This window comes from Podarcis gaigeae, assembly GCF_964106915.1.
Source record: "Podarcis gaigeae genome assembly, chromosome: 12".
Classification (NCBI taxonomy): domain Eukaryota; kingdom Metazoa; phylum Chordata; class Lepidosauria; order Squamata; family Lacertidae; genus Podarcis; species Podarcis gaigeae.
Genome location: NC_139688.1, coordinates 6,783,275 through 6,797,593, shown reverse-complemented (window position 1 = coordinate 6,797,593; position 14,319 = coordinate 6,783,275). Strand labels below are relative to the sequence as shown.

Below are 14,319 nucleotides of genomic sequence, written 5' to 3'. Positions count from 1 at the left end.
TTTCCGTGCGCTGCTCTGGTTTGCCAGAAGCGGCTTAGTCATGCTGGCCACATGACCCGGAAGCTGTACGCCGGCTCCCTCAGCCAAGGAAGCGAGATGAGTGCCGCAACCCCAGAGTCGGCCACGACTGGACCTAATGGTTAGGGGTCCCTTTACCCTTTACCTATCTCAGGAAATGCGACAGGTACCACTGTCTCCTTCCTCATATCGTGTGCTCATCTTGTTGAAGTAAAAACATTGCCCGCGACGGGGTGAGCTCCCGTTGCTCAGTCCCAGCTCCTGCCAACCTAGCAGTACGAAAGCACGTCAAAGTGCAAATAGATAAATAGGTACCGCTCCGACGGGAAGGTAAACGGCGTTTCCATGCACTGCTCTGGTTCGCCAGAAGCGGCTTTGTCATGCTGGCCACATGACCCGGAAGCTGCACACCGGCTCCCTCAGCCAATAAAGCGAGATGAGCGCCGCAACCCCAGAGTCGGCCACGACTGGACCTAATGGTCAGGGGTCCCTTTACCTTTACCTATGTGCTGGTAGGGGGCTTATTCTTAGGCCCCATCCGCATCAGGTTTTTAAAGTGGTGTCATACCACTTTAAACTGACATGGCTTCTCCCCCCCCCCCCCGAATAATAATAATTCTGGGAACTGTAGTTTAAGGGTGCTGAGAGTTCTTAGGAGACCTCCATCCTGCCTCAGAGAGCTACAATTTCCAGAAGGGTTGAACAATCAATCCCTCTTCCCAGGGAATTGTAGCTCTGTGAGGGGAACAGGAGTCTCCCTTGGCAGCACCCTTAACAAACTACAGCTCCCAGGATTATTTTGAGGAAGCCATGACTGTTTAAAGTGATATCACAGTGCTTTAAGTGCATGGCGCAGATGTGGCTAAAATTAAACACAGTGGAAATAGAAGGGTGCAACAATGGAAAAGGGGATAAACAGGGAAAGAATATACATTTGTTTCAGTTACATGGACTAATTAATGTGTGTGGTTACAGAAGGCATAGCTGCAGAAACAGGCTGAGACGTTGCTAACTCTAATGGGTTTGTGGAGGGTGCATTTGAACACACAACACACAGCATAGATCTGAATCCTACACACAGCATCATACACTCCGTTCACACTTCTTGTTGTTGTTATGTATTCATGTGCACTCCACCTTTTCCCCTGACAGGGATCCAAGGCAGCTTACAGATAAAAATAAGAGCTAAAAACAATTTTAAAAATGAACATTGATAGAGCTAAAACAATGTGTGTGTGTGTGTGTGTGTGTGTGTAGTTTTAGCTCTATCAATGTTCATATATATAAATTTGCACACACTTAAAACATCACCCACACGTTGTATATGCTGTAGTCATCTGCACACACAGAAATCACATATTACACGTTAACAGTTTCATATAACACACTCGAGGTTCATCTATGGCAGCACACACTGTCCATGCATCTAAATTCATTAAATATTACACGTGCACTAAATTTTCCTATCATGGATGTGCATGCCTTAGTCGAGTGTGCATTTCACCCACACATACACACACAGACGGATGCTCTCAAACGTAGTGGGTGGCTATCCGCCTCCCTCCATCTCACGTTTCCTTTATTGTACCCAAGGTGCACCATGCAGATTTGCAGGACCAGCCCCTCCTGTTCACTCAGACCCGAATCTCCCTGTGTCCCGGGAGAGCGCGCCAGCCTCGGGCACCTGGAAGAAGCCCCTTGCTTTCAAAGGAGATCGCTAAGGCTTAACTCTCTCATTCTCTCTCTCTCTCTCTCTCTCTCTCTCTCTCTCTCACACACACACACACACACACACACACACACACGTTGCGCTGCCCTCTCACTCCAAGCTCGTCTCCCGCCCCCTTCCCAAGCTGAGCTCGGTTTCCCTAGCCAGAATTTCACGGAGGGGAAAACCACGCGCTCAGACGTGTCAGGGGGAGCCTTTCTCGCGTGGACCACCACCCTGTCCTTCCACCGTCTCCATCCCGTTACGGACGCATCTCAGCGCGTGTGCTTTGCGCGCTAGTACAATTCCAGGTTCAGTCCTCGGTGGCGTCTCCGTGTAGGGCTAAGCGTGCCCGCCACCCCTCCTGCCAGTCAGTGTCGACACCACTGAACTGTTGGGTCGATGGTCTGACTCAGCACGAGGCGGCTTCCTCTGTTGCTGAGAAAGATCGGTCCACTCACCTCTTTGGTCCTGTGCTGGCGGTCCTTTCTCCAGAGAGCATCCCAGGGTTAGAGGCAGGAAGAGGGGCGCGTGTGCGCGTGTCAGGGGGGGAGCGTTGCTGCGCAGGGAAACCCACTGGTGCGAGAGAGAGAGAGAGAGAGAGAGAGAGAGAGAGAGAGAGAGAGAGAGGAGTTTCAGTCTAGCAGCAGCTCAGCTGTAGATTTCGCCAGGCGAGGCATAGGCTCGCTAACCTCCCTCGGCGCAACAGCAAGGCGCAACTGCGCAAAAGTGCAAAGCAATCCAAACTTTGCGCGCTTCGGACGCGTCTTTCACCCGGAGCCTAACAACGCCGGCCAATCGTCCTGCGGGGTGGGACTACGGAAAGGGTGGATCTACAGATCCACGGATCCTGAGCTGAAGATCTGAGGAGGGGGCGGAGGAGCTAGACTTGGAGACACTTCCCTCCCCCAAACCAATGAGGGGGTTGTTCTGCTTTCTGTCCGAGCAAAATATTTGAGCTGATTAATTACTGGGAAAGTGGGGATTTTCCTTCGTTCTAACCTTGATCCCTTTTGAATCTATGGAGAGCACGTGTCTGAGAGCGGAGGGAGGAGGTGCGAGCAGCTGTCCGTTTTCCCTGCCTGTACCCCCCACCCCGAGTTAAAGTTTTCAGAGTTTTGCCCTTATAAAGACTTAGCTGCAAGGAGACGTTTCTAGGCATTTCTGGGTTTTCCTCCCCTCCCTTTCTCTTTAGGCAAAGGAGACGCATCTAAGAAGGTCTGGCAGGATTTATTTGCACCGAAGAATTTGCACCGATGAGCATTCCCTCTCCTGGGAGGGGCTACTAAAACAGAAGCGACTGCAGCTGGGTTAGAGGATAGGGGTAACAAAACAAAAGAACAGCCACCTGGGCAGGTAACAACAGGTGCTTCCCTAGGGACTCCTCGCAGTAACAGATCCCACTCCATGAAAGAGAGCAAGGCCTTTGAACTATTGGTGCTGCCTTTAGAAACATCCTAGAAACATTAGGATCTCAGCCGTGTTCTTAACTAGAAGGGGGCATTTTGATCCTGTTGTTGTTTATTGATTTCACACATCGCTGTATACAGAAAGTCTCAAAGTGGCGCTGTGGTCTAAACCACAGAGTCTAGGGCTTGCCAATCGGAAGGTCGGCAGTTCGAATCCCAGCGACGGGGTGAGTTCCCATTGCTCGGTCCCTGCTCCTGCCAACCTAGCAGTTCAAAAGCACATCAAGTGCAAGTAGATAAATAGGTACCACTCCGGCGGGAAGGTAAACGGCGTTTCCGTGCGCTGCTCTGGTTCGCCAGAAGCTGATTAGTCATGCTGGCCACATGACCTGGAAAAACTGTGGACAAACACCAGCTCCCTCGGCTCATAGAGCGAGATGAGCACACAACCCCAGAGTGGTCCGCGACTGGACCTAATGGTCAGGGGTCCTTTACCTTTTACCTTTAAATTGCAAAAGCAGGCGGAATAGATTAAAAAGCAAAGAACACAACACAATTCCCTAAAGTGCAGAGATGCTGTAAGAAAGGACCATCACAATAAGAGGTGCATAAATAGCTTGCTGAGTGAGACACACAAGGCTAGCCCCGAGGCTGGGTGATAGTTGCTCATCAGGAGAGGGAGAGCTTGAAATGGCAGAGAAGTGAGTGCAGTGCACTAGCAGAGAGCCTAACTGGCACTCCTAATTTGTTTGTGCTACCCAGCCTCTGGGCTGCCTGGTGAGCAGCTTCTGATAAGAAAGGTGCCACCCCAGAGGCTGAAACCATACCAAAGTGTGAATCAAAATGAGCAAGTCAAAGCCTGGCTGAGCTGGAATGTCTTAGCCAAAGCGGGCAAGAATGGCATCATTCTGTGTCCAGGGGAGCTGTTTCTTAGCTCCATCTGGTACGCAGGCTGAGACCCTACCTGCCCACGGACTGTCTCACCAGAGTGGTGCATGCTCTGGTTATCTCTCGCTACTGCAATGTGCTCTACATGGGGCTACCTTTGAAGGTGACCCGGAAACTACAATTAATCCAGAATGCGGCAGCTAGACTGGGGACGGCTGCCGAGACCACATAACACCGGTCTTGAAAGACCTACACTGGTTCCCAGTACGTTTCCGAGCACAATTCAAAGTGTTGGTGTTGACCTTTAAAGCCCTAAACGCCCTCGGTCCAGTATACCTGAAGGAGCGTCTCCACCCCCATCGTTCTGCCCTGAAACTGAGGTCCAGTGCTGAGGGCCTTCTGGCGGTTCCCTCACTGCGAGAAGCCAAGTTACAGGGAACCAGGCAGAGGGCCTTCTCGGTGGTGGCACCCGCCCTGTGGAACGCCCTCCCACCAGATGTCAAAGAGAAAAATAACTACCAAACTTTTAGAAGACATCTGAAGGCAGCCCTGTTTAGGTAAGCTTTTAATGTTTAATAGGTTATTGTATTTTAGTGTTTTGTTGGAAGCTGCCCAGAGTGGCTGAGGGGACCCAGCCAGATGGGCGGGGTATATTATTATTATTATTATTATTATTATTATTATTATTATTATCGGGTGTGTTTCCTTTGGGAGAGCATTCCACTGACAGGAAGGAACCACAGAAGTCCGTTCTCTCATTGCCACCCATCTCACCCCTCTCAGAGGAGGCGCATGGAGAAGAGCCCCAGCTTTAACAGCTGCTCTAGTTCCCAGTCTCGTTCCAGACCCAGTTGTTATCATCATAATTAATATTGTGAATTGCACTTAGAATCACAGAACTGTAGAGTTAGAAGGGACCACAAAGATTATTTAGTGCAGCCTCTCTGTAATGCAGGTGTGTTGATCCCGGGGGCTATGCGAGAGGCGAGGTCCGAGTCCAGTCCGAGGTTGATGGTGCAATATTAAGGCAGTCCGTAGAAGTCGAAGCTGGGTGCAGGGCAGGGAGTCGGGTGAGGTCAGGAGCAAGAAAGCAGGACAGGGATCAGGCTGGAACTGACAACCATTGATGTTGCTCCCACAACTTGGGACTGGGGCTGGCTGGCTTTTATCTCCCCTGAGGCATAGGGTGGACCTGATCCTCAGGTGACTCACCTCTCCTGGCCTGGAGGTGAGCACTCCTCCTGCGGGAACTTAGTTCCCTCTGCCTCTCTGCCCTGAGCCTCTGCAGCTCAGGAGAGGCTGGAGTGTTACCGAACCCAGAGGCAACCTCAGCTTCCTCTGACGGGGCTGAGAGTGGAGCAGCTGCAGGCAATGGGTCCTCCATCACCTCAGGAGCCAGAGCAGATTCCACTGTTGCCTGCACCTGAGGACCCAGCACAGGTGAGGACCCTTCAGGCTCAGGCCCCAGCCCCGGCTCAGCTGGTTCTGGAGGTGGGGGATCCTGTGCAGGCTGGGATTCCTCAGGTTCAGCATCCAAATCCGATTCCCAGGCCATCACAGCAGGACTCTTTTGCCCAACATGGGGCTCGAACCCATAACCTTGAGATTAAGAGTCGCCTACTCTACTGACTGAGCCACATGTTAGTCATTTGTTGTCCAAGGTTTCAAAACATTACGCACACACAAACAAACAAGCTCCACAACAGAACAGCCCCAGGGAGTTTACAGTATCAACGGTAACAACAAAACAGTATCAGCTCAGCTGATATTGGGGGCTAGTTTATATCTGGTACCAAAAAGATGTCAGTGAACGTGCCAAGCAGACTTTGCAGGGGATGGATGATGGGGAGCCACAACTGAAAAGGCCCTTTCTGTTGTCATCACCATCCAAGCCTCCCTCAGAGGGGTGACTCAGAGAAGGGCCTCAGATTAAGTTCCAAGTGCCTGCTTAAAGCCCTAAAGAGCTTGGGACCAGGTTAGCTGAAAGATCACTTCCTCCCACATATACCTGTCTGAATCTTAAGATCCTGTTTGGAAGCCTTGCTTCGGTTGCCCCACCAAAGTCAAGTGAGGCTGCCAGGGTCTTCTCAGTAGTGGCACCCCTGTCATCAACTAGCTTCTCTGGAAAGGATTTCCTGGTGCCCTCTTTGAGGTTCTTTCCTGTGACACCTGAAGACCCAGGCTTTTAAACTGAATTTCAAACTGACCTTGAGCTGTTGTGGCCCAACATGGTTTTAACCAGAGCTGTGTGATGTTTGTGATGCTGTCTCAGGGGTCTTCAAAACAACCTATTTGTTGAGCATTCGTCTCAATTCACTTGCCCAAAGCTTACATGGAGTTTCGATGATGTGCAATGTTTATATGAAACACCGGTTTTGCTTTGTCCGTGGAGAAGTTAAAACATCAGTGAGCAGCCATCATGCATTCATCCTTACATGCCTTTCCCTCATTCATTCATTCATTCATCCACACTTTTCAATGCATTTCAAACTGCAGAAGGTCCAGGTTTTGCAGATTTTAATATATATATTTTAACCAGAGTGCTTTATTCCACTTTAATTGCACAAACTTTATTTTTTGGTATGTTACTAAATCGCTCCTGCGAAATGCTGACAGTCTACAATACAGTACAGTGGTACCTCGGGTTAAGTACTTAATTCGTTCCGGATGTCCATTCTTAACCTGAAACTGTTCTTAACCTGAAGCACCACTTTAGCTAATGGGGCCTCCTGCTGCTGCCGCACCGCTGGAGCCCGATTTCTGTTCTTATCCTGAAGCAAAGTTCTTAACCTGAAGCACTATTTCTTGGTTAGCGGAGTGTGTAACCTAAAGCATATGTAACCTGAAGCGTATGTAACCCAAGGTACCACTGTATGTGCAAAGCATCATGTGTATAGAGTTTGATGTAAATAAGCAAACCTCTCATCTTCTGATGCAGTTGTTGTCAGGGGGTGGACGACAGATTTATTGCAAGGGATACATGCCACTCGTGCGTGACCTTAAAAATCATCTTCATTGGAAATGTATACCTTAGACTTGGAAAGAGGGAATGCACAACTTTTTAAAAATAAATTGAAAATGAAAACCAATTCTAAAAAAAATAAAAAGGAACAGTCCTGAAAATGATGGGTCTATGCAATTGTGTGGGGGTGGAGGTAACAAGGCAAACCTCACACCAGACATGCAACAGTATGTCAAGGAGCATTGCGCCTGCTTTCCCTGACCTTTTGCTTTCTTGGCTAGAAAACAGAGTTTTCCCCCTGACCTTTTGTCCTCTCACAATTTGTTTGTGAGACATATCGCTTGGCTGGAGCATGACCGGGGACGCAGACGTAATCAAGTATCGGGGGTAAACACCTGCTGACACGTGTATTTGCTAATGCTGGAAATGTGCGTAGATGGAAATACGTTAAGTTCAGGGTGGTTTCACTACTGTTTCCAATTGTTGACTTCTGATAATAAAAGGAGCCTCAGCAGAGCTGGCCGGCAGCTTGCTTGGAGCATGCTTGTCAGTGTTCTTCTGCACAGCTCACCTGCATTCAACTTCTTGTCATCTCCATTATTCCTACAGGGTGAAGGCAGAATTGTCAGTTGTAAAGGGTACGTGAGTGATCCTGCGCTCCAGCAGCAGAGCAAAGAAGGTTAATCCATCCCAGCATTCTATCCCAACATCAACTGTAGCCTTATTAGACTTTACCAATTGGTGGGCTCTGCGTTGCTCCCGGACGGGAGGAAGGAAGTCAAATGACACCGAGGGTTGGTTCAGAGAAAGAGTTCTTTATTTCTGCTCTCCGGAGCAGCAGAAAGGCACTTGCGTGGTCAGTCCACAGCAAGTCCAAAGAAATGAGAGATTTCATGCAGTATATATATCCTCCAGGCACCCTCTCCCCCTTCCCAAGGAATCCAGCCACGTCAGCTTGTACACGCAGGTTGACATCACAGATGTTCCTGCTCCGGTACTCTTAACCATAAAAGGGTTTTCCTTCCTGTACTTCTGACCATAATAGGGTATTCCTGTTCCTATACTCTTATCTTGGAGCAAGAGGTCACCAACTCCAAGAACACACTCTGGCACTGTTCCCGGACTAGGTCTGTGCATCAGAGTGTGTTCAGGATGTAAGATAAGACCTAGACGTGTCATCCCTACTCCACTGGAACAGCCAAGGTCATCCATTGTCATGACTGATAAATGAGAGAGCTTTGTTTATACAGCTGTGTTCTTGTTATGCATTTGCTCAACAGCTCAAGTTAAAGCATTTTAGAAATGCTCCCTTGGAGAAAGAAGAAAAGGGGGGTTTTGGGTCCCGTTTCAAACTGACTGCACAGAAACCCATTCCTTCACAACCAACCGGATGCTTCTGAAAGCTCAAATGACGCAGGGCATGAAGGTGCCAGGCTTCCCTTGCCATTTGGTCGCCAGCTCCTGGCATTTGCAAGTGGAGGTTCCATCATTAAGCTCTAGAAGTGATTGTGGCTCAGGGAGAGATCTTCAGTAACATGGGCTTCCCGTTGTGGTTGTACTCAAACCCCCATCAGGCCCCCGGTCAGCATGGCCAGTGCTCACGGACAGTGGGAGTGGCACTCCGTCAGTAGAGCATGAGACTTTTAACCTCAGGGTTGTGGATTTGAGTCTCACGTTGGGCAAAAAGTCTCCTGCATTGCAAGGGGGTTGGAGTAGATGAGCCCTGTGGTCCCTTCCAATTCTATGATTCTATAGAATTCACGGTCTAGGACCCTCATACCTATAGGACTGCCTCTCCCAGTATGCCCCACAGAGGACCTTAAGGTCCATAAATATGAACACCCTAGAGGTCCCGGGCCCTAAGGAAGTTAGATTAGCCTCAACCAGAGCCAGGGCCTTTTCAGTGATGGCTCCAGTCTGGTGGAAAGCTCTGTCTCATGAGACCAGGGCCCTGCAGGATCTGATTTCTTTCCGCAGGGCCTGCAAGACAGAGTTGTTCCGCCTGGCCTTTGGCTTGGAGCCAATTTGATTCCCTCGCCCTCTTTCTTTTTCCTTTCTCCTCCTGTGAGGAGGCTGCATTTTAATTGTTTTAATGTTGTATCTTGTTTTTAAGTTGTATTCATTCAACTCGTTTTTATTATTGGTGTTTAGCTGCACTGAGCCTGGCCTTGGCTGGGGAGGGCAGGGTATAAATTATTATTATTATTATTATTATTGGAAACACCCTTGTTCTTCCTGCCTCTTTTGTCTACTCCAGGGCTGGGGGACCCTCAGGCAGGGGTCCCAAATGCCAAACCTCTCCACCTGGCCCTTGGAGTTCTCCCTCGGCCCCTCACTGACTCTCAAACTGGGACGTGTCCAGAGGAGGGCAACCAACATGGTCAAAGGCCTGGAAACGATGCCTTATGAGGAACGGCTAAGGGAGCTGGGCATGTTTAGCCTGGAGAAGAGGAGGTTAAGGGGTGATATGATAGCCATGTTCAAATATATAAAAGGATGTCACATAGAGGAGGGAGAAAGGTTGTTTTCTGCTGCTCCAGAGAAGCGGACACGGAGCAATGGTTCCAAACTACAAGAAAGAAGATTCCACCTAAACATTAGGAAGAACTTCCTGACAGTAAGAGCTGTTCGACAGTGGAATTTGCTGCCCAGGAGTGTGGTGGAGTCTCCTTCTTTGGAGGTCTTTAAGCAGAGGCTTGACAACCATATGTCAGGAGTGCTCTGATGGTGTTTCCTGCTTGGCAGGGGGTTGGACTCGATGGCCCTTGTGGTCTCTTCCAACTCTATGATTCTAGGATTCTATGATAAGTCTCATGCTTGCCTGAAAAGAGAAGACAGAGGGGCATGTGTGAGGATTAGACAGCTTTGCGGTCATCCTCTTGCTTATCCCTAATATCTGGTAACAAGAGAGATAGGCTCCCTATTAGGATACCTTAGCCAACCCCTTCTCCTCCCCCCGCTGCCTCGACCAAAATTGCCATTCTGCATCTGGATTGTCTTTCCAATATTCAAAACATTGCATTCCTCGGCTGGGATGCAGTCATCCCAAAGCAAAAAAGAACATTTTGTCTCTTTCTGGTAAGCCTTCCTTGCTGAAGATGTGATATTAGGAGCTGATGAGCTGGTCGTTCACCCTGCAGTCGTTTGCTGCCAAAGGCTGTTTGCTGTGCTCGGCAACATGAGAGCATTGGGGGAAACCAGCTATGTCATGCCAGCAAGGCGAAAGGTGACCTCTGACCTTCCCTCGGGGGATCGAACACCAGGGCAGGCTTGTCTCTTGTGCTCACCCGAGATTTCAGCGGTGGTGGTGGGGTTTTTGTTGTTGTTTTTAAAGCAAATTCTAAAATAAGCCGACTTCCTTGCGTCTGCCTAAAAGCTTCTTGGCTGCTCAAGGCATGTGCCTCGAAGTGCTTCCCAATTTTTTATTTTTATTTTAAGACGGATATTAGCAAGAACATGCCGCTAGTCCTGATCGTGCAAGCGCTAATGAACCCATGTGCCAGAAGTAAGAACAGACATGGTGCAGGAACAGCGGAAACCCCCGGAGTGTTGTGACCTCGGATTCCTCTTCTTCCAGGGGTGAGGCAAGGACTCAGAGGCAGGAGGGGTCAGCCCCAGAAGCACTTCTGCCAGAGGAGCCTGGGGTGCCAATGTCAGGGAAGGTCCGTAGCTTAGTGACAGATCATCTGCTTTGCATGCAGGGGGTTCCAAGTTCAATTCCCAGTATCTCCAGGTACGGCTGAGACAGACTGCCTACCTGAGATCCTGGAGAGCAGCTGCCAGATATGGAGCAAGATGGTCCATTATTATTATTAATAATAATAATAATAATAATAATAATAATAATAATAATAAATTTTATTTACATCCCGCCCTCCCCAGCCAAAGCCGGGCTCAGGGCGGTTAACAACAATAAAATAGTACAACATTTTAAAATCATTTCATTATAAAATTAATTCAACTCAAATTGATGGCAACCATTAGGCTAAAGTTCTGTGAGGATTACCAAAGGAGGGGGTCAGACTGTGCCTTGGCCAAAGGCTTGGTGGAACAGCTCTGTCTTGCAGGCCCTGCAGAAAGATGTCAAGTCCCACAGGGCCCTAGTCTCTTGTGACAGAGCGTTCCAACAGATTGGGGCCACGGCTGAAAAGGCCCTGGCTCTAGTTGAGGCCAGCCTAACCTCTCTGTGGCCTGGGACCTCCAAGGTGTTTTTGTTTGAAGACCGTAAGGTCCTCCATGGGACATACCAGGAGAGGCGGTCCCATAGGTACGAGAGTCCTAGGCCGTATAGGGCTTTAAAGGTTAAAACCAGCACCTTGAACCTGATCCTGTACCCCACGGGAGCCAGTGTAGCTGGTATAGCACCGGGTGAATGTCAGTGGTATAGCACCGGGTGAATTTCATTTGCTTTAGAAAATGTGCACCCCGCCTGTTTGTAATGGAACTTATAAACAGTTTACAAAAAAATAAAAATAAGGTTATATCATATTCCAAAATCTGGAAGTAAGAATTGTTGGAGGAAATGTGGAGTGATAGGAATGTACAATCATATGTGGTGGGATTGTCCGTTAGTTAATGAATTCTGGAAACAGATTGGCACAGAAATATTGGGAATTGTGGGTAGGAAGGTGGAACTAAATTAATGGTTCTTATTAGCCTGAGTAGCACCGAGTTAGAAACAAAAGAAGAATGTAAATGGGTAAAATTGATGGTAATTGCAGCCAGACAGGTTATAGCGAGTAATTGGGGAAAATGCAGAAGAGCTAGGGGTGAACCAATGGAGGAAAAAACTGAATATTATAATTTTAGAATACCTAACTGTGAAGATACATAAAATGAAAGGATTTAAGGTCAGTGAGAAAGAGGAGGATTGATATCAGGATCACACTTCAAAACGACCTTGACAGATTAGAGAACTGGGCCAAAACAAACAAGATGAATTTTAACAGGGAGAAATGTAAAGTATTGCACTTGGGCAAAAAAAATGAGAGGCACAAATACAAGATGGGTGACACCTGGCTTGAGAGCAGTACATGTGAAAAGGATCTAGGAGTCTTGGTTGACCACAAACTTGACATGAGCCAACAGTGTGACGCGGCAGCTAAAAAAGCCAATGCAATTCTGGGCTGCATAAATAGGAGTATAGCATCTAGATCAAGGGAAGTAATAGTGCCACTGTATTCTGCTCTGGTCAGACCTCACCTGGAGTACTGTGTCCAGTTCTGGGCACCACAGTTCAAGAAGGACACTGACAAACTGGAACGTGTCCAGAGGAGGGCAACCAAAATGGTCAAAGGCCTGGAAACGATGCCTTATGAGGAACGGCTAAGGGAGCTGGGCATGTTTAGCCTGGAGAAGAGGAGGTTAAGGGGTGATATGATAGCCATGTTCAAATATATAAAAGGATGTCACATAGAGGAGGGAGAAAGGTTGTTTTCTGCTGCTCCAGAGAAGCGGACACGGAGCAATGGATCCGAACTACAAGAAAGAAGATTCCACCTAAACATTAGGAAGAACTTCCTGACAGTAAGAGCTGTTCGACAGTGGAGTTTGCTGCCAAGGAGTGTGGTGGAGTCTCCTTCTTTGGAGGTCTTTAAGCAGAGGCTTGACAACCGTATGTCAGGAGTGCTCTGATGGTGTTTCCTGCTTGGCAGGGGGTTGGACTCGATGGCCCTTGTGGTCTCTTTCAACTCTATGATTCTATGATTCTATTCTATGATATGAGAAGATATTGAATTATTTGAGTAGGTTTGAACAATTTGGGGCAACTAAAACGTTAAAAGTTAAATAAGCCTTGTGGAGGGAGGAGTGTTAAGGTATATATATAGAATTGTATGTATGGTTGATTTTAATATGTTATTATTGATTATGTATACCCAATGTTTCAGCCGCCTGGGGGGTTTCACTGTTTGTATTCACTGTGTTTTGGTTGTTGGTAAAAAAATAAAATAAAAATAGTAAAAATTAACCATAAAAGAATATTGAAACACGTGAATAGGCTTGTCAAACAAATACCTGGAACACAGTGCCAATTCTGTAGATCAAAGTGGTCGAGTGGGGCATTTATGGGGTAAGGCGACCCCACAAGTGAATCGGTCCCAAGCTGTTAAGAGCTCTGGTTGACTGGAAGTGGCTGTCTACATTTTGCTTGGAGGAATATTTCCATAGCTTAAACGCCCCTCTCGCCCACTGTTCTTCGCCCAGCTGCGGTGCTTTCCTGCAGCTTGGTACTAAAATAAGAGAGTCGTCATTGTGGTGTAAAAGACTGGGAAAGCATTGTGTGAGAATCGCCCTGGCTGTGGGTGGCCGATTTGAGCAGCTAAGCAACTGGGAAATTGATGGAGAGCAAGATCCGAGTGTAAACAGCAAAACCAGCTTCCTGAACAGGCTTTGCCTTTGGGAGACTTGCCATTGTTGTAAACCTTTGACTCGGGGGTCCCGCAATGTTGACATCTCATGAGGAGGGGGATCTGGCTGGCCACTGCGAGAACACGATGCTGGACCAAATGGGCCTTTGGCCTGATCCATCAGGATGCAACTCTCCATTGGTACCAAACGATGTGCTTTTGCAGACACTCTGTGTGCCATTTGCCCCTGTCATCTCTGCTGCTTAGGAGCATAGGGAGCTGTGCTTCACCAAGTCAGACCACTGGTCCACCTAGCTCAATACTGCCCACACTGACTGGCAGCAGCTCTCCAGGATTGATGACAGGGCTCTCTCCCAGCCCAGACAAGGAATCAAACCAGGTATTTTCTGAATGTAAAGCACATTCCGCTAAGCTTCGATCCTTCCTCCTTGCCTGCGCTGATGCTCCTGCCCTGGGATTGCCCTGTTCAGCCTTCTCTTCCCGTTCCCCAGCTGTCAACAGCCTGTCAGTTTTCCTTTGATCTCTTCCTCAAGGTCCTTCCTGGTCTCCAACTTGCCTGTTCTCCCTCTGGTCAAGGCTGTCTGTCCGCTACATTGCCTTGGAGGCAGGTGCTGAGAAGCAGCTTGGCAAAAGAATGAATCAAGTGCGTTCCCTGGCCTGTACGACTGCAGGACTGTGTATTGCACATTTTAATGTGGCTGGAGATTGCTGTTCTAATGCTGGCTGGAGATTGTTGTTCTAATTTTGAGGCTTTTGCTTGGCAATTGTGATGCATTTTGCTTTAATGGCTATTGTATTCTTCCCCAGTGTGACTTACAAGATGCATTGAAGTTCTTTTGAGGATATATTATTATTAAATAATAAATTCCACCCACCCACCTCCTTACATGCAGAAAACTAGCAGATTAGGGAGATGGGTTTAGTCTGTTGTCCTTCCCAAGGTATTCTCCCCTGCCCCATGTACAC

At 48.2% G+C, this 14,319-nt stretch overlaps 1 protein-coding gene across 1 annotated transcript in view; it reads right to left on the bottom strand.

Annotated features, from left to right (window-relative positions):
• Positions 1 to 2,495, bottom strand: part of GJC2 (gap junction protein gamma 2) — a 91,930-nt gene extending 89,435 nt beyond the window's left edge. Inside the window, exon 1 of the mRNA XM_083704281.1 lies at positions 2,188 to 2,495. The gene's annotated coding sequence lies outside the window, so the exon portion shown is untranslated. The remainder of the gene's footprint in view (positions 1 to 2,187) is intronic.
• Positions 2,496 to 14,319: the final 11,824 nt, after the last annotated feature.